The 26,530-nt window shown below is 44.9% G+C and overlaps 1 pseudogene; it reads right to left on the bottom strand.

The window, feature by feature from the left end:
- Positions 1-1,985: 1,985 nt before the first annotated feature.
- LOC136456688 (uncharacterized) lies at positions 1,986-26,168 on the bottom strand (annotated as a pseudogene).
- Positions 26,169-26,530: the final 362 nt, after the last annotated feature.

Genomic DNA, 26,530 nt, shown 5'->3' with positions numbered 1-26,530 from the left:
AGTTCAGAGGTCTCTCATACATTTAGCTCAACCTTACATATTATCAAAAAAAAAAACTCAACCTTACATACCAAGGTCACCTAGAAAAAAGATGCCAAAATTGACCTACTTTCACCTTGATTATTCCTTCACAAAACTTATCTGCACGGAGCCAGCCGATGGCGCTAGGGAGCTGCTAGGGTCCGAATAATCGGACGGTAGCCCGCGCCAGCTAGAATTTCGCAGAGGGTAGCGTGCGGGATAGATGTTGCACAGGCCCACCTCTGACACGTCACGTATGGTGACTTTTAACTAATTAAAAAAAGTCATAACTCTTAAACCAAACATCCAAATTAAATTTCGACTATACCATCGGATTTCTTACAATAAATCCTTAAAAACAAGATCCCACATGAAATATATTTAGATAAAATTTTATTAGCGAACATTTATTTTATGAAGATAGAACATTTATTTTATGAAGATAGAACATTTTCTTTTATTGAGTTAAGACCTAAGACGATGTTCTAGGTTCAGAGAACAATGTTGCATCTTCGTAAAAAAATGTTTTTGATTTAGAAGAACAATATTCTAGTTTTAGGTTCATGAAATTAGTATTATAATATAAATAAAAATAAATAATAAATACAAAATATAAATAAACAATAATAAAATCTAGAGCAAATCATAAGGAAAAAATAAAAACACGTAATAGAGAAAATTTTTAAAGAACATCACATAGATAACTTTCAAACATTCTAAAATATACTATAGAGCATCACATGTATACTGAGTGAACATCACAAAATACATCATAGAACATCACTACATTCATTAGAGAACATCGCTTATATATTACATGAACATCACTAAATACAACATAAAACATCACATGTATACCAAGTGAACATCAAAGAAACATCATAGAACATCACATATATACTATGTGAACATAACAAAATATAACACAGAACATCACATATATATTATGCGAACATCACCATATACATCGTAAAACATCATAAAATACATCACAGAACATCACATGTATATTATGTGAATATCATAAAATACATCGCAAAATATCACATGTATATTACATCAACATCACAAAATACACCACAAAACATCACATAATACTAAAAATATAGAAAAGGAAAAAGAAAGAAAAATATAAAAATAAAATAAAACAAACAAAATATTTATTATACTAAAAAAGCAAAAAAGAAATAAATAAATGAAAATTTAAAAATGAAAAGAATAACGAAAAATAACATGAAACGGGAAAAACAAAAAAATATATGGAAAGAAAAAATAATAAGAAAAGGAAAGGAACTAAAGAAAGATAAAAAAAGATAAAATGAAAAGAATAATAAAAACAAATAAAACAAAAATAAAATAAGAAAAAAATAAATGAAGCACAAAAATTAAAAAAAGAAAAAGAAAAAGAAAAAAGGAAGATAAAAAAATAAAAAGGAAGATAAAAAAATAAAAAACATTAATCAAATAAAAAACATAAGAAAAGAAACACGAAATAAACAAATATAAAAAACAAAAAGAGAAAAAAGAGAAAAGAAAACCACATGAAAAAGAAAAGGAAAAAAAGAAAAGGAAAATAATAAGAAAGGAAAAGGAGAAACAAATTATAGTTAGGCCGCACGCTAATGGCCGCTCTGACGGCGGCGCGCTGCTTCTTCGCATTGGCATCTCCCGTCCGCACAACCATCGCGCACGAAAAATCATCGGCAGGAAGTTTGGGTCCGAAGACCCGAAGAATTCCGATGGCGCTATATGAGCCGCGCATAAGACAAAACTCTCTTTTATGAATAAGGTCTTGTTTAGATCCAGGATGTAAAGTTTTAGGACGTCACATCGGATGTTACATGGGATGTTGCATGGAGTGTTCGGATACTAATAAAAAAACAAATTACAAAATCCATTAGTAAACCGCGAGACAAATTTATTAAACATAATTAACCCGTTATTAGAACATGTGTTACTGTAGCACCACATTATCAAATCATGAACTAATTATCTTAATAGATTCATCTCGTAAAGTAGTCGCAATATGTGCAATTAGTTATTTTTTAGTCTATATTTAATAGACTATGCATGTGTCCAAACATTAACTAAAAGGCCTGAATGACACTAAACAACCAATAACACAGGAAAATGGAGGCTTCTGCTGGGAGAAGCAGCCGGCAGCACAGTTGCAAGGCCAAAGGAATTTACAAAGCCCCAGGTGAGGCCGGGAGGCTGCGCCCGTCAGAGAAGAACAGAGCTCCGCAGCACGAGGCGGCCGTCCACGTCCTTGTCGAATACCCGCTCGATCAGATCGTTCCAGCTCATGCGCTGCCTGGACCCCGCCGGCGGGAAGCTCTCGCTCCTCTCCGGCTGGTGGTGCTGCCCGACGTCGTCAAACGTTCCGTAAGGCGCCGGCCCCACCAACAGCGTGATGACCCGGCGCAGTGCAGCCCTGTGCTCCTCCACGTGCTCCCTCTGCAGGGTTTCCTTCCGCTCCATCCGCTGCTCCGACGGCACGGCCAGCGTGTCCTCCTCCAGCATCAGCTGCACACCGGCGGCAGAATCATGTAGCAAGTACGAAAAAGAGCAGAGAAGCAGCTAACTTACACCCATTTGTATTTGCTTGGTAGACAAATTATCTTGAGAAAATTTTTTATTTGGCTCTGGTTTAAAGTTGTCTTTCTTTTTTTTTTTACCCTGAAACAAAATTTCTTACCTATTTGGCCTCACTCGAAGTTTCGTTTTTCAGTCTGACCTTACCGTCATCTCCCGCCTCTAACACCGTTAAGTGGCACACGAAAAGACCAAACTGCCCCTGAGACATTATGCGAAACCAAAGGTCACCCAGGCAGCATAACAACATAATTTTGAGCACTTTGAATCCAATTTTCATAACACAACATTATGAGAAACCAAAGGTCACTCAGGCAGCATAACAACATAATTTTGAGCACTTTGAATCCAATTTTCATAACACAAATTTTTATGTTATGAAAATTGGATTCAAAGTGCTCAAAATTATGTTGTTATGCTGCCTGGGTGACCTTTGGTTTCTCATAATGTCTTAGGGGCAGTTTGGTCTTTTCGTGTGCCACTTAACGGTGTTAGAGGCGGGAGATGACAGTAAGACCAGATTAAAAAACAAAACTTCGAGTGACGCCAAATAGGTAAAAAAAAAATTGTTTCAGAGCCAAGGAAGACAACTTTAAACCAGAGCCAAATAAGGAATTGCCCCATCTTGTCTATGTTGAGGTTTTATCCAAAAAAAAAAAAACAGCTGATGTTTTGTACGCTGGAGTCTCCTTTATGCAGAAGTGGTATGTCTTGCTCAAGGAGCGTGATCAGGAGAAACTGGAGGCAGCAGTAACCAAGATGAGACGGTGGCTGAACGTGTTACAGCCCACGAGTGAAGAGCTTGAAGGAAGGCGTAATCCGCAAATGAAGAAAGCGTATTCAGTATTAGCTATTTTGTATTAGTGTATGACCAGTGGGTCCCTAAGACAGTGGCCGAGTGCCTTATATTGCTGTACTGTTTCTTGTAAGACAATTATCAAATATTGTTAAACTCAATAGAACAGCGAGAGAACCCGAGGTTCCTCTGCTTTTCGTCTGGATCCGGCGATCCACCGTACTGCTCACGTCGTCAGCTCGTCGCCGGCGGCCAAGGGTTGTTACAAGTGGTATCAAAGGCGGTCTCTCCTCGGCAACTACCCCACCCACCCTTCCCCATCTCGGTGCTGCGTCGCCCGTCTTCTCCGATCCGCCCTCATCCCCAACAACTCCGGCGACAGCTTAGGCGACCACCACCACCACCACCACCAAGGAGCTCACTCGTCTCTTGGTACGTTCCACACCTGTTTGCTTCGATCTATAGCTCGTAATTCCGGTCGGCATGTGATCTCGGTCCGTGCCCCAGTGGTGTTAGACTTGAGATCCTAGAGGTCCCTCCTTAGCAGGGTCAACGGCGGTGTCGATGTCGCCTATCTTGAGTTCCTCGGCCATACCCTCTACCAAACCCAGATCCACCACCAAACCCTCCACCTAGCCTACCTCACCAACCATTCTTTGCATACATCTTCTTCGACTGGGGTTTCTGCATCGACCAGATCGGGTTCGGCGGCGGGAACCACAGTGAGCTACCACTTGCTGCTCACTCCTTTTGGCTAGCATCAATTTTTCAACCCAGGGTTGCGGAGCTGTTGTTTCCATGTAAAATTCCGTAAGTTGTGATCGATTGCTGAGCGGTGGCGAACGGCGGGGAACTGTCCTTCGATTTGGGTTGCAGGACACCTGTTTCCGTGTAAAATCCCTCGATCAAGCCTCAGTTCCAGGAGTTGGGGAATTGGTGAAGCACGCGCAAGGGGAGGCCTCGGCTAAACCTGTTGCTGCACCGAAGTTCATTTGATATTCTTCTCTAGTCAAGCACCACTGAGCCTCCGAAGCCTTTGGCACAGACCCAGATTATCTTGGACAAGATGTCTAACAGTGCAAATGATGAGAAGACTCGATGGGAGCAAGTGATGGAGAACTTTGATCTGCTGTTTACCAGTCTTAATGACATGGGAACAATTCAGCAGTAACTCAAGCAGCAGTTAACAAACACCACGAGGAAGGTGGAACAATGTACTGCTAATAAAAATTTTATCGCTGAACAGGTCAAAGCAAATGGGCATGCGGTGGCTCAGCTCACTATTCGTCAGTTTGAGTGTGAAGCTGGTTCTGTCAGTGGTGAATCCGTGATAGCTGATGATGAGCCAATGTTTGAGAATGTCTTTGCTGCAAAAGGGAAAACCAACACAAAACCAGAGCCATCCCACAATTTCAAAACCCATAGGCCACCTCCTAGAACTGAAACCTTACCTCACCACACTTTACCCAAGATGCATTTTCCTAAGACAGATGGTACTCAGCCCAAGATTTGGCTGGATAAATGCATCAACTACTTCAACATCTACCAAATTCCTGAGTATCTTTGGGTGGAAGCAGCAACCATGCATTTAGAAGACAATGCTGCTAAGTGGTGGCAGGTTTATAAACAGACAAACCCTGCAGTCACTTGGAAACAGTTCTCTTCTGATGCGCAACAGCAATTTGGCAGTGATGATCACAGATCAGCCATCAATGACCTATTGGATTTGAGGCAGACATCTACTGTGGAAGACTATACGACCAAGTTTCAATCACTGCAATATGATGTATCCATGCATGGTTCCAATTATGATGCACTGTTTTTTGCAACACAGTATGTGAGGGGTCTCAGAGATGATATTCGAGCTGTTGTCGAACCTCAGGTCCCAACTACAGTGGAAAGAGCTGTTGTGATTGCCAAAATTCAGCAAAAACTGGTGGACAGGCAGAAACTGAAGTATCAGAATAGGCAAGCAACTACCAAAGCCCAACAGCCCAAACCTGAAACCAAGACACCATCCATCTATGGCAATCTTTGGAGGGACAAACAGTTGAGGGATTACAGAAAAGCCAACAATCTCTGCTATCACTGTGGGGAGAAATACGAACCTGGCCATGCTGAACATTGTGCAAAAAAGGCCAAGCCTCAACTTAATGCCTTGGCTCTGAATGATCTAGATAAAGACATTAATGAAGATCTTCTCAATGAAATGGCAATTGATGAAATGTTGACTGAAAATTTCTGCCAATTGTCTTTGAATGCAATGTCTGGAGCAGAAGCTACTGAGTCTATCAGGCTCAAATCCACTGTGCAGAACAAGACAATGCTTATACTAGTAGACACTGGCAGTAGCCACAGTTTTGTGAGCTCACAATTTGTTAGTCTCACTGGTCTGCCAACAGTAACTATGGATGAGCAAAAGGTTAAACTGGCCAATGGAAGTGGGATGACTACAACTAAAATGGTTAAAAATCTCAAGTGGTACATCCAAGGTCACACTTTCCAAACTGATATGATAGTGCTCGACGTCTTACCCTATGATGCTATCTTAGGATTTGATTGGCTCAAGAAATTCAGTCCCATGCAGTGTGATTGGCAAGCCAAGACTTTGCAGTTTCAACACCAGGGCCGTTTGGTAACACTAGAAGGAATTCAGCCAGCTGCTCTGTCTCTGAATACAATTACTGCCAAACAAGTTTTCAAGTCTCTCAAAGGAAATGACATCTGGGCATATGCTGTGGTGGACAGTCCTGCTCCTGTATCAATAACCACAGTTCCAAAGCACAAGCAAGCAGAAGATGTGCAAGATTTGTTGCTTCAGTATGCTGATTTATTCCAAGACCCCAAGCAGTTACCACCTCAGAGAAGCTATGATCATGCTGTACCATTGTACCCAGATGCAGTGCCTGTTAATGCAAGGCCTTATCACTACTCCCCACTTCACAAGACAGAAATTGAAACACAAGTGAAGCAACTGTTGGAGGCTGGCCTTATCACTCACAGCCAGTCACTTTGCTTCACCAGTGCTGTTAGTGAAGAAAAAGGATGGAAATTGGAGATTCTGTGTGGATTACAGGAAATTAAATGCCATGACAATTAAAAACAGATTTCCTATGCCCATTGTGGAAGAAATCTTGGATGAGCTAGCTGGATCCAGATTCTTCACCAAACTTGATATGAGGTCAGGTTATCACCAGATCAGGATGCTGCCACAAGATGAGCATAAAACAGCATTTAAAACACATCAGGGTCATTATGAGTTTAAAGTGATGCCCTTTGGTCTGACCAACGCACCAGCAACTTTTCAGTGTATCATGAATCAGTTGCTCCAACCATTCTTAAGAAAGTCTGTCTTGGTATTCCTGGATGACATATTGATCTACAGTGCTACTAGAGAGGAGTATATTCAGCACATCCAGGAGGTGTTTGAAACACTGAGAACTAACAAGCTATATCTGAAGGCCTCCAAGTGTTCATTTGCTCAAACAAGCCTGGAGTATATTGGTCACATAATCTCAGACAAAGGGGTAGCCACTGACCCAGCTAAAACTCAGGATATGCTTAACTGGCCTCCTCCAACCACTATGACTGAGCTCAGGGGATTCTTGGGGTTAACAGGATACTACAGAAAATTTGTGAAGAATTATGGAATTATAGCCAAACCATTGACCAATGTGCTTAGACTCAAGCAATTTCAGTGGAATACACAGGCTCAAGAAGCTTTTGACAATCTGAAGGTGGCCATGACATCTACTCCAGTGTTGGCCCTGCCCAATTTTCAGAAACAGTTTCAGGTTGAAACAGATGCCTGTGGTGATGGCATTGGGGCTGTGCTAATGCAGCAGGGGCAACCAATAGCCTACCTGAGTAAGGCACTGGGTGAAAAACATAAGAACCTCTCCATTTATGAAAAGGAGTTTCTTGCCTTGATTATGGCCATAGAGAAGTGGAGACCATATCTACAGAGACAGGAGTTCCTTATTTTGACTGACCACAAATCATTATCATAGCTGAATGAACAGAACCTCCACTCTGACATGCAAAGGAAGGCGATGACACAGTTGATGGGCCTTCAATTTCGAATCATCTATAAACAAGGCAAAGAAAACTTAGCAGCTGATGCACTCTCTCGGGTGGCCCATATGATGGCACTGCAAGCTGTGTCTCAACTGCAACCCCAGTGGATTCAAGAGGTGCTGAATTCATACGCCACTGATGCTCAAGCTCAGGAACTCCTCTCTCAGTTGGCTCTCTCTAGTCCCAACAGCAATGGTCTCACTCTAGACCAAGGTCTCATTCGCAAAGGAACTTTGATTTGGATTGGTAACAATTCAGCTCTGCAAACCAAGCTAATTGCTGCTTTTCATTCCTCTGCCATTGGAGGGCATTCTGGAAGAACTGCAACATATCAACGCTTGAAGAAACTGTTCTTTTGGAAGGGAATGAAGACTGATGTGGACAATTATGTCAAGCAATACAATATCTGTCAGCACAGTAAGCATGCTCATACTCATCCTGCTGGTTTACTGCAGCCTCTACCTATACCAGCAGGTGTTTGGCAGGAGTTATCCATGGATTTCATTGAGGGTCTCCCAAAATCTGAAGGATATAGTGTTATCATGGTGGTAATTGATAGACTAACTAAGTTTGCTCATTTTATACCCATGAAGCTGTTTGAAGGAATGAAGCTCACTGCATTCCTGGGGGCAACAACCCAAACATGTACATGAGTTGGGCATATATGCATCTAAGCCCTTACACAAAGAGGAAAATATGAAAATATGCTATACACCATATATATCTAACACCCCCCCCCCCCCCCCCTCAAACTCAGGGTGAATTACAAACACTGAGTTTGGAGAGAAAGAAACGATGTTGAACGCGTCTGCGCCTTGGTGAAGAAATCAGCCACCTGGAGCTCGGAGGGCACATAGCGAAGAGCAATGACATCATCCTGCACCTGAGCCCGAGTGTAATATGCATCAACTCCAATATGCTTGGTGAGCTCATGCTTCACAGGATCACGAGCTATATTGATAGCATTGGTACTGTCAGACAGAAGAGGAGTGGGCATAGAAACTGAAACACCGAAATCCTCAAGTAACCATCGAAGCCAAGTAACCTCTGCTGTCGCAAGAGCTATAGCTCGCAACTCGGCCTCTGCACTCGAACGAAGACCGCGGTCTGCTTCTTTGTCTTCCAAGCAATGAGAGAGCCACCAAGAAAAATACAATAGGCAGAAAGAGAGTGACGATCAGAGTCACTAGCCCAAGTAGCATCAGAGTAGGCTTGGAGTTGAAAAGAGCTAGAACGCGGGAAGAACAGACGACGAGTAATGGTCCCACGAAGATAACGCAAGACACGAAGAAGATGACTATAATGGACATGAGTGGGAGAAGAAACAAATTGACTAAGAATGTGCCAGCATATGAGATATCAGGACGGGTCACAGCTAGATAGACAAGACTCCCAACAATATGACGATACCGAGTGGGATCGGTGAGAGGTTTACCATCAGTAGCACGGAGCTGAAGATTAAGCTCGATGGGAGTCTCAACAGTGCGATGATCAGTGAGGCAAGAGCGAGCAAGAAGATCCTGAATGTATTTTTCTTGGGATAAGTAAATGCCATCAGAGGTGGAAGAGACCTCAATCCCAAGGAAATAACGAAGAGGACCAAGATCAGACACAAGAAACTGCTCGCTGAGGCGTGCCTTGACAAAGGCAATATACTCAGAATCATCACCAGTGATAATCATATCATCAACATAAAGAAGAAGAGTGCGCCCACGAGGGGATGTGTGAATAAACAAGGCAGGGTCATGATTGCTTGGGGAAAAACCAGCAGCAATGATCACAGAGGCAAAGCACTGAAACCAAGCACGAGGAGCTTGTTTCAGACCATAAAGAGAGCGACGAAGACGACAAACCATGCCATCAGGAACAAGATACCCAGGAGGTGGTCGCATGTAGACCTCCTCACGGAGTTCACCATTAAGGAAGGCATTTTTGACATCAAGTTGAGAAATGGACCAAGCACGAACAGAGGCCACAGCAAGGAGAGTGCGAACAGTGGTCATGTGAGCCACAGGAGCAAATGTCTCATCATAATCACGACCATACTCTTGCTGAAAACCACGAGCAACAAGACGAGCCTTATAACGCTCGAGAGAGCCATCAGAGCGAGTCTTGATCTTATAAACCCACTTGCACGTGATGGGACGAGCATGAGAAGGAAGAGAGACAAGGTCCCAAGTGCCAGTGCGCTCAAGAGCAACAATCTCCTCAGCCATGGCTAGTTGCCATTCAGAATGACAAATGGCATCATGGTATGTGGCCGGCTCAGAAAAGACAGTGCCAGCAAAACCATACCTATCAAGAGGCTTCAGCGAACTACGATCGCGAAGATTATAATGAGAGGAGGGCTGAGATAAAGAATCGTCAACCGAAGATGGCTCAGCAGGAGAGGAGACATCAGAAGGCAACTCAACAGGAGGCGAGGAATCCAGGAGCCGACGACTGTAGGTGTGAATCACGGGAGGTTTGGAATCATAAATGGACCGAGGAGCATGTGAAGACGACTCAGAGGGCAGCGGAGGAGAAGGTGGAGGAGGTGAAGATGGTTTAGGAGGTGGAGATGGTGACGGAGGAAGAAGCACAGTGGAGATAGGTGTATCAGGAAAAGTCAAGAAGGACAGAGGCTCAACAACGGCCTGAGGAGAAACATCAGAGGAGGGTTGAGGATAGAAGGAACGAGACTCATCAAAAGTAACGTCCCGAGAGATCCGCATACGACGAGCAGTCGGGTCCCAACAACAATAGCCCTTGTGCTCAGCACTATAGCCTAAGAAAACACACTCAACAGATTGATGGGTGAGTTTAGTGTGTTCACGAGGAGCAAGAAGAACATAGCATAGACATCCAAAAAGGCGAAGACTAGAGTAATCAAGTGGATGTCCAAAAAGGCGCTCATATGGGATGCCACCTTTAAGAGCAGATGAGGGTTGAATGTTGGTTAAATAGGTGGCAGTGAAGATTGCTTCAGCCCAGAAATGAGGTGGGACCGAAGAAGCAATCATAAGAGCACGAGCAGTTTCAAGAAGGTGACGATGTTTACGCTCAGCAACACCATTCTGAGCGTGCACACCAGGACAAGAAAATTGTGAGAGAGTCCCTTGCTCAGAAAGAAATTGGCGAAGAGCACCCGAAAGAAATTCCTCGGCAGAGTCAGCCCGAAAAACACGAATAGGAGCATCAAAATGAGTGCGAATCATCCGAGCAAAAGTTTTATATATGGATAACACCTCATTATGATGTTTCATGAAATACACCCATGTGAAGCGAGAGAAATCATCGATAAATATGACATAATATTGATGACCCCCTTTTGAAACAAAAGGTGCAAGACCCCATACATCTGAATGAACAAGATCAAAAGGACGTTGTGGCACAGACCCACTAGAGGGATATGGAAGCTAGATCTGTTTGCCAAGCTTGCAGCCCTGACACTGATCTAAAGAAACATCACCAGAGACATTTCCTAAAACACCACGACGGACAAGAGCGGATAAGCGGGAACCACATAGATGTCCCAGGCGATGATGCCACTGAGCAAAAGAGGAAGAAGCCGATGCAGGAGAAGCAGAGCTCACAAGACCGGCAAAGGCAGCAGAAGGAAGACGAAGCCAATCGAGTTCCCAGAGATGCGGAGAATCACGGCGGCGAGGGCCAGTACCAACTAGGAGACCCGTGCTGAGATCCTGAACACAGCAAGAGCCAGAATAAAAAATAACACGACAACCATGATCAGTGAGCTGGCCAACAGAAATAAGTTGCATGGTCAAATCAGGAACATAAGAAACATTAGGAACATGAAATGAAGAAGAAGAGTGCCACGACCAACAACCGAAAGAGATGAGCTATCAGCAGTTTGAACAGTGAGAGGAATGAAAGGAGAGCAGATAGAAGAAAGAGAGGTACTATCAGGTGTCATATGAAAAGAAGCACCAGAATCAAGAATCCATGGCAAGATACCTGAAGTGGATGGTGGTCTCTGAATAAAAGACTGAGAAGTAGCAGCAGAAAGTACTGGGGCAAGAGTGACAGAACCAGCAGCTCCAGTAGTGACAGAACCAGAAGCTCCAGTAGGTGGAGGAACAGCAAGACGACGAAGTAACATGAGTATCTCCTGCTGTGCATCAGGATGCTGAGACTGAGCATGTGAGGAATGCCCACCTCGGCGAGACTGAGACTGAGCCTGCCTCTTCTTCTTGTAACAATGATCCTCATCATGTCCATCTCTGCCACAGTGCTTACAATGAAGGCCACCTGAGTTGCGAGTCCCCGAGCCGCCAGAGGCTGCTGAAGCAGGCACTTTGGGAGAACCAAGAATTCCAGACCGAGCAGCCAAAACTGGGGACGTCGACTGAAGTAGACCAGCAGAACGAAGGCGAGTCTCCTCATTACGAACAGCAGCAAGAGCCTCCATCAAGGACACGCACGGCTCACGAGCAAGTAATTGAGCACGAAGGGGCTCAAACTCAGCACGCAGACGAGTCAGGGAGTCATAGGTGCGACGAAGCTCGAGGTGGCACTGTTGCTTCCTGCAAGAGTCACAAGTGTCCGGGGACAACTGAGGACTAAGAGTGTCAAGTTCACGCCATATTGCAGATAGCTGTTGAAAGAAATCCTCAACCGAACTATCACCCTGCTGCAACAGTTGTTCTTGACGTAGGGCGGCAATATAAGTGGACTGACCAGAGGGCTCATAGCGCTGACGAAGAACAGCCCACATCTGAGCAGCATGATCAAGCCGAATAACCTCTCCTGCCAGATGCTTTTCCATACTAGCAACAAGAACAGCCCCAGCACGAGCATCTTCATCCAACCAAGTCCGATAAGCCCGAAAATGAGACATGTAAGAGGCCATATCATCATCATAAGCTTCGCGCAACTTCTTTTGTTCCTCTTCAGATATTTCTGGAGGAATCACTGGCTGCACTGGACGATCAGGCAATGCTGGACAAGGTAGCTCACCACTAAGAAACTCCCAGAGTCGGAGACCACGCATATGCCACCGCATATGTGGAACCCAGTCATGATAATTGGTGCCATCGAAAATCACTGGACAACGCGGGATTTGAGCGCCTCCAGAGGGAGGAACAGGAGGAGATGACATCTTTCTTTCTCCAGAAAAGCAGAAAAACAGCAGCAGCAAAGCGGGATCTGACTCTTTTTTTTTTACCTAATCTAAAACAGAGCAAGCAGCAAAGGATGCGAGAGGGGCGCGGGAGATGAGCGCGCAGAATCGAGCGCGCGCGTGGGAAGAGCGGAGCAAGGGCGCGCGCGTGAACAGAGAAAAACAGAGCACTCGAAACGGACGGCCGCAGAGCAGAGCCGCGTCCAGCAGAGCAGCGGAGGAAGGGCGCGCGGCAGCGGGGCGCCCAGCGACGGGGCCACGGAGGACGCGCGACGGCGGGGCCGCGCCGGCCGCAGAGGGCGCGCGATGGCGGGACCGCGCCCGGCCGCGGAGAGCGCGCGACGGCGGGGCCACGCCCAGCTACGGAGCGTGCAACGGGAAGAGCACGCGAGGGAGAGAGCCGACGGGCGGCGGAGCTCCAGGCAAGCGCAACGGGAAGAGCGCGCGAGAGAGCGAGGTAAGCCCTAAATCCTAGGCTCTGGTACCATGTTTGAAGGAATGAAGCTCACTGCATTCCTGGGGGCAACAACCCAAACATGTACATGAGTTGGGCATATATGCATCTAAGCCCTTACACAAAGAGGAAAATATGAAAATATGCTATACACCATATATATCTAACAGAAGCATCCCTATTCAGCAGCTACTGTGGCTCAGCTATTTATGGACAACATTGTCAAAATGCATGGTTTACCCAACAGTATTGTGAGTGATAGAGACAGAATCTTTGTCAGTACATTTTGGAAACATCTCTTCAAGCTTTACAGAGTTAATCTCACCCTTTCAACAGCCTACCATCCTCAAACGGATGGACAGACAGAAAGGATTAATCAGTGCCTCGAGATGTATCTGAGGTGTTCAGTCCAAGATTCCCCAAAAACATGGAAGGCCTGGCTGTCTCTGGCACAGTTGTGGTACAATTCCTCCTTCCACAGTGCTCTAGGCTGTTCTCCATTCAAGGAACTTTATGGGTATGAGCCAAATTTGGGAGCTACACCACAACCAACTGGAGATACACCACAAGCAGTCAATGAGGTTATTGCTGACAGAGAAGCACATCTTCAAAAAAAAAAAGGGCGTACCCAGTGCGGGGTCTGGGGAAGGGTGTTAGTGGCAAGCCTTACCCTCGCCTGTGCAATGCGAGGAGACCGCGACTCGAACCCGGGACCTTCCGGTCACAGGCGGTAAGACTCTACCACTTGCACCAGGTCAGCCCTTCAGAGAAGCACATCTTCAACTATTGAAAAAGAGACTTGAGCAAGCTCAAAATAGGATGAAGATACAGGCAGACAAGAACAGGTCTGACATGCAATTTGAGGTGGGTGATCAAGTGTTGCTCAGGTTACAACCTTATACTCAACCCTCAGTGGCCAGCAGGCCTTTCCCTAAGCTTGCTTATAAATTCTTTGGACCCTATAAGATTGTGGAGAAAATCGGACCTGTTGCTTATAAACTGGAATTACCTCCTCAGAGTGAGATCCATCCAGTGTTCCACATTTCCCAACTCAAACCATTCACACCAGACTATACACCGGTATTCTCTACCCTTCCCACTATTACTGATCTGCAGGCTACCAAGGCTGTCCCTGAACAGATCCTTCAGCGCCGCCTGGTAAGGAAAGGTAACACTGCTGTCCCTCAGATACTGGTCACTTGGACAGGGTTACATCCATCATCCACTACTTGGGAAGATTATCAGTCTTGAAGACAAGGTTTCCAGAGGCTCCTGCTTGGGGACAAACAGATTCTTCAGGCGGTAAACGAGTTCCTCTGGATGGGATGAATATGCTGGAAAAAGCTCAAGCTTTAAAAAAGAAGAACAACCTGGAATTTGAGAAAGGTAAAAAAGTTTCAAAACAAATTTCTTCTTCTTCTTTGTTAGATATAGCTGCTAGTATTGATCTAGATGTTCCAGTTGAGGAACTGTCTAAGCAAAAAGTAGTTGATCAAGTTCTGGAATTAGAGATAGAAAGAAATAATAGTTTTAATGCATAGTAAGGTAGATTGCCCTGTTAAAGTATATTCAAAGGGTATGATGACTTCTGATGGAAGTCAACAGAGAAATGATTATGATCATGTAGGTTGTAGTCATTCTGTAGGAAATGGAAAATTTTTTGTTGGCAGTAGGACTGTTGGTTCTAGTTGTCACAGTTCTTTTGAAAAAGATGCTAGGGACTCAGATCCCACAACTCCTGATGGGAAGTTTTATGAAGATAAGGACTTGAATATTTTAGAGGCTGAGATTGAAAAAGCCTGGTCTAAACTAGTTAATAGGAAGAAAAGCAAGAAGAACAAATGATAGGTCTCTTTTGGAATGTAAGAGGTTTGGGCAAAATAGGAAGATTACCTGCTTTAATTAATAGGATTAGGAGCACAAGAGCTGATTTTGTAGGGATCATGGAAACTAAGAGGGAGTCTTTTACTCCTGGCTATCTTAGATCTCTTACTGGTAATATGCCTTTTGAGTGGTTCTATCTTCCTGCTAAAAAGTCTGCTGGTGGCATCCTGGTTGGAAGTAATAGTGATAAGTTTTCGGCTACTTTAATTTCTACTTTAGATTTCTCTATTAGCATTATGTTGCAGGATAAAAAGACATGTTTTAGCTGGAAATTAGTAGTAGTTTATGGTTCTCCTTATGATGAGGGGAAGGAATCTTTCATAAAGGAATTACATTCTATTATGGAGTCCTGGCAGGGGCCTGTTATCCTAGGTGGTGATTTTAATCTGATTAGATTTGCTTCTGACAAAAATAATGCTAGAATTAATTATAGATGGGCTGATGCTTTTAATGACTGGGTGCATAAGTGGGCTCTGCTGGAACTCAGTGCATCTAATAGAAAATACACTTGGACTAATAACCAAGATAATTTGGTTATGGCCAAAATAGATAGAATTTTTGTGTCTACTGAATGGGATAGTGGCTTTCCTTTAGCATCTGTTTGATGTCTAGATAGATTTCCTAGTGATCATAACCCGCTGGTCTTGGATACTGGTTCTAATGTTTTCTTTGGCAAGAAACGTTTTAGATTCGAAAAGTGGTGGCTTTACCAGGATGGTTTTTCTGAGATTGTCAAGAAAGCCTGGAACACTCCTTGTAATCTGACTAATAGTTTAGATAAATGGCAATTTAAAATTAGGACTCTTCGTAGGTTTGTTAGGGGTTGGGCTTTGAATGAAGTAGCTAGGCTGAATAAATATAAAAATGAGCTTGCTTTGGAGTACAATGACTTGGAAGCCGAGTTAGATTCTAGGATTTTATCTGAGACGGAGAGGGATAGAATGGACTTTGTTTCTAAGGAATTAGAGAAGATTTGGGCTTTACAAGAGATTAAGGCGAGGCAGAGATCTAGAGACAGAAATATCCTAGAAGGGGGATAGGAATATAGCATATTTTCATGTTGTAGCTAATCAGAGAAGTAGAAAGAAGAGGATAGAGGTTCTGGAAGGCCCTAATGGTCTAGTTGAGGACAAGAAGGGGATGATGGACATTGCTTTAAATTTCTACAAACATTTGTTTAGAAGAGAGGACAAACCCCCTATCTCTTTAGGTCAAGACTTTTGGAGACATGAGGATTTAGTGGGTAGTAGTGAGAATGAGTTACTAACTGCTCCTTTCTCGGAAGGAGAAATTAAGGAAGCGGTTTGGAGTTGCTATGCTTATGGTGCACCTGGGCCTGATGGGCTCTCATTTATGTTTTATCATAAATTTTGGGATTTGATTAAGACTGATTTAGTTGATATGTTCAATGATTTTCATAGAGGGAATCTTGATTTGAAAAGACTTAACTTTGCTATGATTTCCCTCATCCCTAAGGTAGATGAAGCTAGATCCATGAAAATTTTTAGACCTATCAGTCTCATTAACTGCAGTTTTAAGGTGTTTTCCAAAGTGTTAACTCTTAGATTAGGAAAGATTATGAATAGATTAATTTCTCCTCAACAAAGTGCCTTTATTCAAGGTAGATATATTTTAGAGAGTGTTGTGATTGCTCATGAATTAGTACATAGTCTTAATAAATCAGGTGATCCTGGTATAATCCTGAAATTAGACTATGAGAAGACATATGACAGAGTTTCTTGGGATTTTTTGTTTGAAATCCTTAGGACTAGAGGTTTCAGTAACACTTGGATTGTTTGGATTAGACATTTAGTCATTGGAGGCTCTGTGGGAGTCAACCTTAATAGTGAAGAAAGTAGTTTTTTCAAACATGGGAAAGGGTTAAGGCAGGGTGATCCTATCTCTCCCTTGCTTTTTAATCTAGTAGGTGATGTTCTTACAAAAATGCTCCAGAAGGGGGCTGAGAAAGGTATCATTAAAGGGATAGCAGAAAACTTTAGGGTAGGCGGTATTGTGTCTCTGCAGTATGCAGATGACACCATTCTTTTTTCTAGAATTGAGGAGGATTACACTAGGAACCTAAAAAGTATTCTCATTTGGTTTGAACAGTTGTCTGGTATGAGGATCAATTTTCATAAAAGTGAGTTAATTTCGATGAATGTTGAACCTGAAGCAGTTCATAATCTTGCTCATTTGTTCTCCTGTCCGGTTGGTACCTTACCTATCAAATATTTAGGGGTCCCTTTGCATTATGAGAAGCTTAGTAGGGAGGACATTCAGCCTCTAGTTGATAAAATGTTGAAGAAAATGGCTGGTTGGAGAGGTAGGTTGTTGTCCTACGCAGGGAAACTAGTTCTCATTAAGTCTTGTTTAGCTAGTATTCCTGTATACTTACTCTCGTTTATTAAATTTCCTAAGTGGGCCATTAGAGTTATACACTCTCATCTTGGTAATTGCTTATGGGATGATAGCCCCACATCCCGTAAATTTCATTTGGCCAACTGGGAGAGTGTCAGTATGATAAAAGAGTATGGAGGCCTAGGTGTTCCTAACTTGAGAGATTTAAATTTGTGTCTCTTAGTTTCTTGGGTTAAAAGGTATAATCTAGATGGTGATAAGATGTGGAGACAGTTTTTAGACTTCAAGTACAATACCGATAGACCTAACATCTTTTATAGCTCCTCCTCTGGAGCCTCTGAGTTCTTTAAAGGTATGATGAGAGCTGCTTTTGTAGCAAAAATGGGATATAGATGGCATATAGGAAATGGTAAGAAGTGCAAGTTTTGGGAAGATAATTGGTTAGGTTCTTCTAGTCAGCTATTCAATATTGGGAGATCTATGTGTTAATTAATGAGAAGGATGCTACGGTTGCATCCCTAGGGGATGGTGTTGATTTGAAATGCACTTTTAGAAGATGTGTCGATGGTAGATTATACAATCTTTGGTTAGAAGTGGTCCAGTTAGCTTCTACTATTAGCTTTACTGATAAGGAAGATTCACTAATATGGCAGTTTAATTCTCATGGTGTATACTCTTCACAATCCTTATATAAAGTCATTAATTTTAGGGGTATTTCTCCTGTGTTTATTCCTGCTGTTTTGGCACTGAAGGTCCCACCTAGAGTTCATTTCTTCCTGTGGTTTTATCTAAAAACAAGGTTCTGACTAGGGATAATGAGTATCAGGAAGAAAATCAAAGATCCTACTTGTTTGTTTTGCTCAGAGGCTGAAACTGTCAATCACTTATTTTTTAACTGTGTAGTACCTAAACAGCTTTGGTCATTTCTTTCTGAGATCTTAAATAGACAAGTTGGCATAGATTTTGTTTCTGTTGGGACTATGTGGATTAGTAATAGGAAATTCATAGTGGAAAATATTTTTTTGTGCTGCTGCCCTGTGGGGGCTTTGGAAACTAGCTTGTGTTTTCAGGGAACACTCTGGGTAGATGTGCAAGTGCTGATAGTGAAGGTAACAACAATGTTGTACAATTGGAGTTCTCTGTGTCCGAAGGAGAATGTCCCAGAATTTCTGGATCACCTGGACAAACTGAAAAGCTTCGCCACAAGACCTCACCGACTACCTGGCTTGGTCAGGTGAATGATGAATGGGGTCACATCTTATTTCAATCTGGGAATGGCTAGAAGATCAATACAGCTGATGAAGTTAAAGCTCTGCTGACAAATGAAGTTGATCTGGAAAGGTTGGCTCGTGAAAGAAACTGAATTAGCGTTGCGAGTCTTGCGGAAGCTTTGGGGATGTAATGATGTCAGTAGTTAGTTCTGCTATTCTGGGCGTTTGTTTGCCTGTTGAGCCTTCTGCGTTTCTGTTGGAATTTTTGAACGTTGAATGTTGTAAGGAGCTTAACGGTTTGGTCTTTGCAATATAAAGGCCGGGGGCCACCCTTGAACTCTAAAAAAAGATTCTTCAGGCGGGGGAGATGTTACAGCCCACGAGTGAAGAGCTTGAAGGAAGGCGTAATCCGCTAATGAAGAAAGCGTATTCAGTATTAGCTATTTTGTATTAGTGTATGACCAGTGGGTCCCTAAGACAGTGGCCGAGTGCCTTATATTGCTGTACTGTTTCTTGTAAGACAATTATCGAATATTGTTAAACTCAATAGAACAGCGAGAGAACCTGAGGTTCCTCTGCTTTTCGGCCGGATCCGGCAATCCACCGTACTGCTCACGTCATCGGCTCGCCGCCACCGGCCAAGGGTTGTTACAGAACAACTTCTCTGGTGTAGCAAACACTGATGTCAAACTTTGAGTAGTATCACAAAACTGTGGTTTTATAAGCCAAAGAGACGCAAAACCATGGTTTAGAAAAAAGAGGTCATGAGTGGAGTTTCTAAAACCCAGTAGATTTTAAAAACCAAAGTATTGTGTAAAGCCATAGTATTTCTCCAATACTTCAAAAATACTTTGCATCCAAACGGGGCCTTTATCTGCATTGTTGTTTTGCTCCTCTTGTAAGCTGGTATTCCCAGCATGCTGTGTGTTGTGTGAACATTTGCTTTCAATATAAGCAGAGTAAACTCCTTTCCAAAAATAATAATAATCCTATGCCTACCTTCATGTTCAACAACTGCATCTCACCACCGTGTAACTGTATTACTACTAAGTTGAGTTAGTTCTTCAAAATTTCCTTCTTGTATTTAACATTTCTAGTTTCTACACACGTGACGCTTACATTCTACTAGTTAACATGCACGATTAAGAAAGAAAGAAAAAAAAAATCAGTGATATGCAAGGTTCATTTTACAAAAGATAAAGGCTACAGGCAAAGACTAGAGAGTCAGCATGACTAGAACTCTAGATGCATATAAGGTTATATAAGCAACTCAAATCCAAAGCCTTCTGTGCCTCCCTCTCAATCCACATAATGGCATGGTCCGCTGTGCCATTGCAGGAAAGAACTATGTGCTCAAATCTACCATCCACCGGCACAGCTGTTTTGACTACTGGTGGATACCTTTCACACCTGTGTGTTTCAAGGAATTCAGTTTCTTTTTGGAAATATTGGACACCTTCATTAGCAACAACCAGTACTCTGACCACAAGATGTAAAACAGCAGGGCAAGTTCAATATCAATGGTACGGTGTAACTAGCAGTATCAGTATGGGTTTACAGTCTGTGCCTCCCTCTCAATCCACATAATGGCATGGTTCGCTGTGGCATTGCAGGAAAGAACTATGTGCTCAAATCTACCATCCACCGGCACAGCTGTTTTGACTACTGGTGGATACCTTCCACACCTGTGTGTTTCAAGGAATTCAGTTTGTTTTTGGAAATATTGGACACCTTCATTAGCAACAACCAGTACTCTGACCACAAGATGTAAAACAGCAGGGCAAGTTCAATATCAATGGTACGGTGTAACTAGCAGTATCAGTATGGGTTTACAGTCTATGGTGTATTGTACATGATAGTTGAACTACATATTTGAAAAATGAAGAGGTGATGGTTCTCTTCAAACCTACGTTACACGGATACTTCCCTGGAGCCGCGTATCGCGTATCCGATACGTATCGGATACGGATACGTGTCCGATACGCCTAGGATACGTATCCTTGGAGTATCCGATTTTGTATTATTTTCGTGATAATCGGATACGTCACTGGACACGTATCCTTCGTCCTGATACGGCCCAGCCGAAGCCCAAAAGACATTCTTATCCTCTGCCCCAACGCCCGCAGTCGCATTCCCGCAGTCCCGCACGGAGACAACCTCACGGCTGCGCCCGCGCGTCGCGCCGCAACCCCGCTCGCCGGCCGCCAGCCACCGGCGACGAGCCTCCGCCTCCGCCTGCGCTTGCCGGCGACGAGCCTCCGTCCCTACTCGTCGGCTGCCAGCGACGAGCCTCCGCCTCCGCTTCCGCTCGCCGGCCGCCAGCGACGAACCTCCGCCTCCGCTCGCCTCCGTCCCTACTCGTCTCCGCCCTGGCGCTCTGCGACGTGGATCCGTGAGGTAATCCCCTTCCCTCTTCTTCTCCATCTATGCTTGATTTCTTTGCTCCCCATGCCGCATGGCACTGACAGTAAATGGGGAAGCGCGGCGGGAGGCCGTCGATGGCGGCGCTGCTGCTGGCGTGCGCGGCACTGCTCCTGCTCCTGGCGCTCGGCGCGCTATCGCTGCCCGGGGTGTCCGAGGGCCGCGGCGCGGGGCTCGCGCGCCCGCACTTCCGCAGATCCACCTTCGACTCCCCCCCCACGATCTCTCTACCGCGCGGTTTTACCCTGAGATGCTTACTCCTCTGAGGTGCTTACGCGTGGTTGCTCGTGCTTGCGTGCTGCAGGGGGCTACAGATGCGTGGGGAGAAGGGGGAGCCGTGGACGGAGGTGCTGTCGTGGGAGCCCCGCGCGTTCGTGTACCACAACTTCCTGGTGAGTCCCTTGCCTCATTCGTTTCTGTTTGGTGGGAAGGACAAGGACCACATGTTCTAGATGCGATTTGCTTCATACTTTTGGCCAGGAGGTCTCGAGTTTTCTGTTGTTTCAGTTATGTTGAAATCTTGGATGAGCAGTTGGCACAGCACCAGACCTGTTGATACCCTGATTATGGAGAGCGATCGAAATGGCTTAGCCCTTTGCCAGATTCCTTGCTCCTTTTTCAGTAACATTTACGGACGCTTTGAGAAAGCCTTTGCCCGAAGTGGCTGTACAAAAATAGTGGCATTGGGTTATGCTGCGAATGAGATGCTGAATTGTGTGGCTTTGTTAACTCTTCCAGATCTGGGCGGCAGCACTACTGTCAGTGTACTTGAATTTGCTAGTCTACATATGAGATATGAGATATGGCTGTCATTGAGCTTCACCAAGAGCCCAAGAGTTGAAACTGAGCCAGGGGTACTAATCCCCATTTACTGTCAGTGCCCAAGAGTAGTACAAGGTGATGTACTGAACTACTACTGATTACTGAATACTCAAGTAGCCAAGTTTTAGTAATAAATTGATTGATAGTTGGTTACTTGGTTTTTCTGTGCAAATTCTGGACTTGGAGTCTTGGAGAACTCGAGAATGGACAATTAAAGAATGGAGATGCTTCCGGAGTTCCGGTCTTTGCTTTGGCTGGTAATTGCTATTGCAAGTTAATTTGCTGCTTTCACTCTTTCACAATTTTAATATGCGCTATTATCTATATTTATTAAAAAAACAGTAAAACGTATCCGCGTATCGGGTTTCTTAGGAAATTGCCGTATCCGCGTATTCGTATCCTTCCGATACCGATACGCGTATCCGTATCCATGCAACTTAGCTTCAAACAATACAGTCGAGTATTTGAATCTACTAGCATAAGCCGTTCACTATTTCTGACAATTGTGAGGACACCTCCATAAATACGCAACTAACAGATACTGTGCAACCAGGTTGTATATCAGGGGTCACATAATGTTTCTTGCATTCTAGAATACCAATGAGGAAAGGGTACCTGCACATTTTTCTTTCCACTATGTGATAAATCCGGCCTGGTGCATAAAGCCTCCTTGGATCCTTTAGCATTGCGTCTTCAGGTATACATGTATCCCTCAAACATCTCAAACATAGGAGGCATGGCAAGCTGTCGAAAAAGAGACGATAGCTTAATTTCAAACTTGTTTGAGCCTAGGAAGCAGCAAACGTACCACAGCTACAACATAGCTAGCAGAAACATAAACTGAAAAATCAGCAATTAAGATAAACCACCCTCGGGTACAATAAAAATCCTCGGTGTCCACAGCTCATAGGACTGACTTGCAATGCACTAATACAATTGTGGTGTTCATTAGACATAACTGATGATATGATATATCCTGAAACGGATATTCGGTTCCTGTTTCTGACAAGTGGAGTAATTTGTTCATGTAATAAACAAAAATAGAGCAACTGGGTTCAGTACTAGTAGAGGACTTGACACAAAAACATGTAAATGATTTATTCATAATCAAGAAAAGAAGAAGGTTATATTTTAGTGTACCAAAGGATTGACTTGAAAATGTCTTCAAGAGGAGTAGCCGTCCGGGGCAGGAAGTCATCCTGCCATTGGGGAAGAAAAATGGAGAATGGTTGAAACCAGTAAGGAGTAGTTAGTGTTCATAATTAATAAACCTGAGTGAGTGAAGGACGACAAAGTTGATAACATCGGCGTATCTGACGGCGAGGTTGAGCGACATGCACCTGGCCGGCGCCATGGCGTAGCGTAGCAGCGCGTGCGGGTCCTGTCGATGTTGCCAAGCTTGTCGAGGTTGAGCAAGACGACCATGGTGAGCATGGGAGGCAATGCCGGAGCCCAGCGAATGACCCGTGAAGGTGAGCGTGTAGTCGGGGTACCGCTCGAGGAGTCGCACTCGGCGTCGAGCACCCAGCCGGCGGCCCTGAGGAGGCTGTTGTGGACGTAGCCGCCGTCGAAGCGGCGCTTGCCGAGGCGGTTGTCGAGGAGGAGAGCGTAGTCGGACTCCTTGACGAGGTTGAGCCCGCGGAGCGCGAGGACGATGTCGGCGTGGGCGTGGGCGTGGTCGAGGTAGAGGAGGTAGGGCGTGACGCGGCCGTGGGTGTCGGCGTAGGTCCGGCGGCGGAGGACGCAGGCGGGGTCGATGCCGTAGCCGCCAGGAGGCGCGAAGAGGAGCGGTGCGGAGGAGAGGTCGCCATGACGAGGCAGCACATGCGCGGCACGGGCTCGAAGTCGGCGGCGTAGGCGAAGCCCCAGGTGGCGCTGTCGACCTCGCCGCTGTGGAGGCAGCGCTTCCATGCCCAGCGCGCGCAGGCGAGGCAGTAGACGCACTCGAGCAGCGGCAGGCCACAGGCCAGCGACATGACCGGTGCCGGGCAGGGGCACTAGGCGGCGACGGCAATCAGTCATCCATCGACCATCGGCCGCGGCGGCAGGTTGTAGCAGGGAGGGAATTGCGTCGAACAGGTGGCGCGAGGCGCATATCGAATCGGGAACCAAAGATTCCAGTACGGATGGTTTATGGATGTTCCAAAGGGGAGGAGTTCCAACCGACGATCGGGTAGGAATCTTTTAAGCGAGCAAGGATCGTATGGATGAACGATTCCACTCGTCATTTTTCTTTTTTCTCGCTTTGTTTGAGTGTGGACGGCGAATTCACTGGTGATCTATGTTGCGGCGGAGTGATCCTATTACAGAAAGAATTACAATAATTTATCACATCACTAGGTCATTTTATACTACTAAAAGCATACGAATCGCACGATAAGATAACAATACTGTAAAATTAAATACCAACGTTAAAGTGACATTTAATCCAAAAAAACAAAATTTGTGAAATTAACACAATCACGTAGAGCGCGGCATCCACAGGCTCACAAACCCTATTGTATAGACCTTTTCGTGATGCGGCTAAGATAATATTTTATATCGGTAGAAACAAATCTCCGATATCTATTTCTTTCATGCACCAATAAATGCACGAATAAGTTCCGCCGCATCTCCATACCATCATGTACACAGGTTATAGTATATATGTAAATATTAGTGCCCACCGCATGGGTAATAATGCGTGTCTTAAAAAATCTCTCTCAAAACCTTAAAACAAAGTATGTTGTACTCACCTTATAAATATGTGTGGCTTTATCTATTCCACGCAGACATATACTGTAGAATAAGATATACACTTAAGTGTTTGTGTCAAGATTCGGCATCAGCAATATATAGAAATAGTTAAATCATAGATATTATTATTACAAGCGACGATGACTCTAAGTTAGTTGAGTGCCCGTGCGTTGCAACGGGATAAATAATACCACCAAGTCCATATGAAATACTACATGATCTAACTATCAAAGCATCAGAAACATCAATGTCCTGACGCCCAAGCCAACTGAGGCGCTGCGGAGAACGGCGAGGGCGGCCACGGCGTGCGATGCCAAGAACGAGGGCGAGGGCGATGGTGCGGGTGCGACGGCGAGGACAGAGAACGGCGGCGCATGAGGAGCGAGACCGGCGAGCGATGGCGGCGCGACCTCTAGCTACTGGAGGGGAGGAGATATTGCGGCACGGGAAGGAAGGTTCGGTAGTGCGCGCAATGGGATTGGGGATTGCTGTGATTGAGGGCTCTCCTTTTCCGCTGGATGACACGGGAGTGAGCGACAGGACGAGGGGAGCGTCGGGCGGTCTCGCGTGCAAGACGGCGAGGGAGCCTGCGAAGCCGGGCGGTCATTCAAGCGAGCGAGCGGTCAAGGTTTTGTTTCGCACGCCTGTCAACGATTCTCTTATGAATATTTTAGTTGTAGAGATAGAGATAGAGATTAGCAAGAGGCAATAAGGGAAAGTTTCATCTAATAGCATGTTTCCATCTAACAGCATAGAATTCCTAGAAATCCCAGAAATGACATGTGCCTCACCTTGATCCTGGAGGGCGTTCCTCCGCATGTGCTTCGATGGGGGTCGTCGCGGTGGACTGCGGCAATTGGCCGGGGCTCCAAGGGCCCTTCTGTTCTCTGGTACACCTCCTGCCAATAAATTGGAAAACCTTAATACCCTCGATAAGAACTTCAGCAACATAATGAAAAGTGTCATGCTCCATGGTGCTTTTGTACAACCCTTAACTGTGTTTACTGATGCCCATGTAAAAAATATAACAAAACTTATAACAGGATGGACTGTTAAAATATAACAATTATTGCCATCATTAAAAGGTTGATAATCAACATTTCTAGGAAGGCAACAACAACACCAGTAGAAAACAAATTTCAGAACCAACATTTTGTTATACTTTTCAGAATCCGTCCATTGGATGCATAATTGTTCAGTTCTTCAGTCTCCTATCCTTCCTCACCGGCTTTGTGCAGCAAAATTGCTATGCAGCAGTAGCACCAGTAACAATAACTGAATTCTAGCAAAAATAGCATGACTTCAGAACTACTTCAACACAGGTGGCAAAACTTCTATTGAGGACACAGGGTGTCTGGCAGCAGTGCGTGGAGGTGCTCAATCGCATCGAACAAAAAAGAGAGGCACTTTACACAATTTGAGAACACTGAACAATTTCTAACAATAAGATTTATATATCTAGGATAGATAAACTGGGATATATATGATAATTCTAATTTATATTTGGTCCTACATCCTTATAGAGCAAGCCAGATCACAGAGGTTTTATATAGCATACAATGAGCCAAATGGAGGGAGAAGGCCGACTCACCACCTCTTCAATCACGGTGCCAGACATGGAGCGGGCGGACCAAATCCGGTTGTTCCTGAACCGGATCCCTTCATGGCTCGTGCAGAAAAAAGTACTCGGCATCAGTTCTCTCTGCTTCTGCATGTAGCTGCTTGCTGCCGGCGCCAGGAACACCCCGGCGACACCCGTGGCCAGCGCCACTTGCTGCTGTGTCTCTTGTCTGCTCTCCGCAACTATCCCCCACCCCAAATCCTCTTCCATGGCTACAACCTGCGAGCAGCGCGGCGCTGCGGCGGCCTGCGGGCTACGGTGACCAACGCGGCACGGGTGCGCGGCAAGGCTGGGGGCTGCGGCGAGCGGCGCGCCGGCAGCAGCTGCCGCTGGGGCCTCGACCCTCGGGATGCCATGCGGTCGCGGCCATGGCTGGGAGGGGGTCGAGGGGGAGGCGACGCGGCGCCCTGCC

Source organism: Miscanthus floridulus, chromosome 6 (assembly GCF_019320115.1).
Source record: "Miscanthus floridulus cultivar M001 chromosome 6, ASM1932011v1, whole genome shotgun sequence".
Classification (NCBI taxonomy): Eukaryota; Viridiplantae; Streptophyta; class Magnoliopsida; order Poales; family Poaceae; genus Miscanthus; species Miscanthus floridulus.
This window is presented reverse-complemented; position numbering and strand designations above follow the sequence as displayed.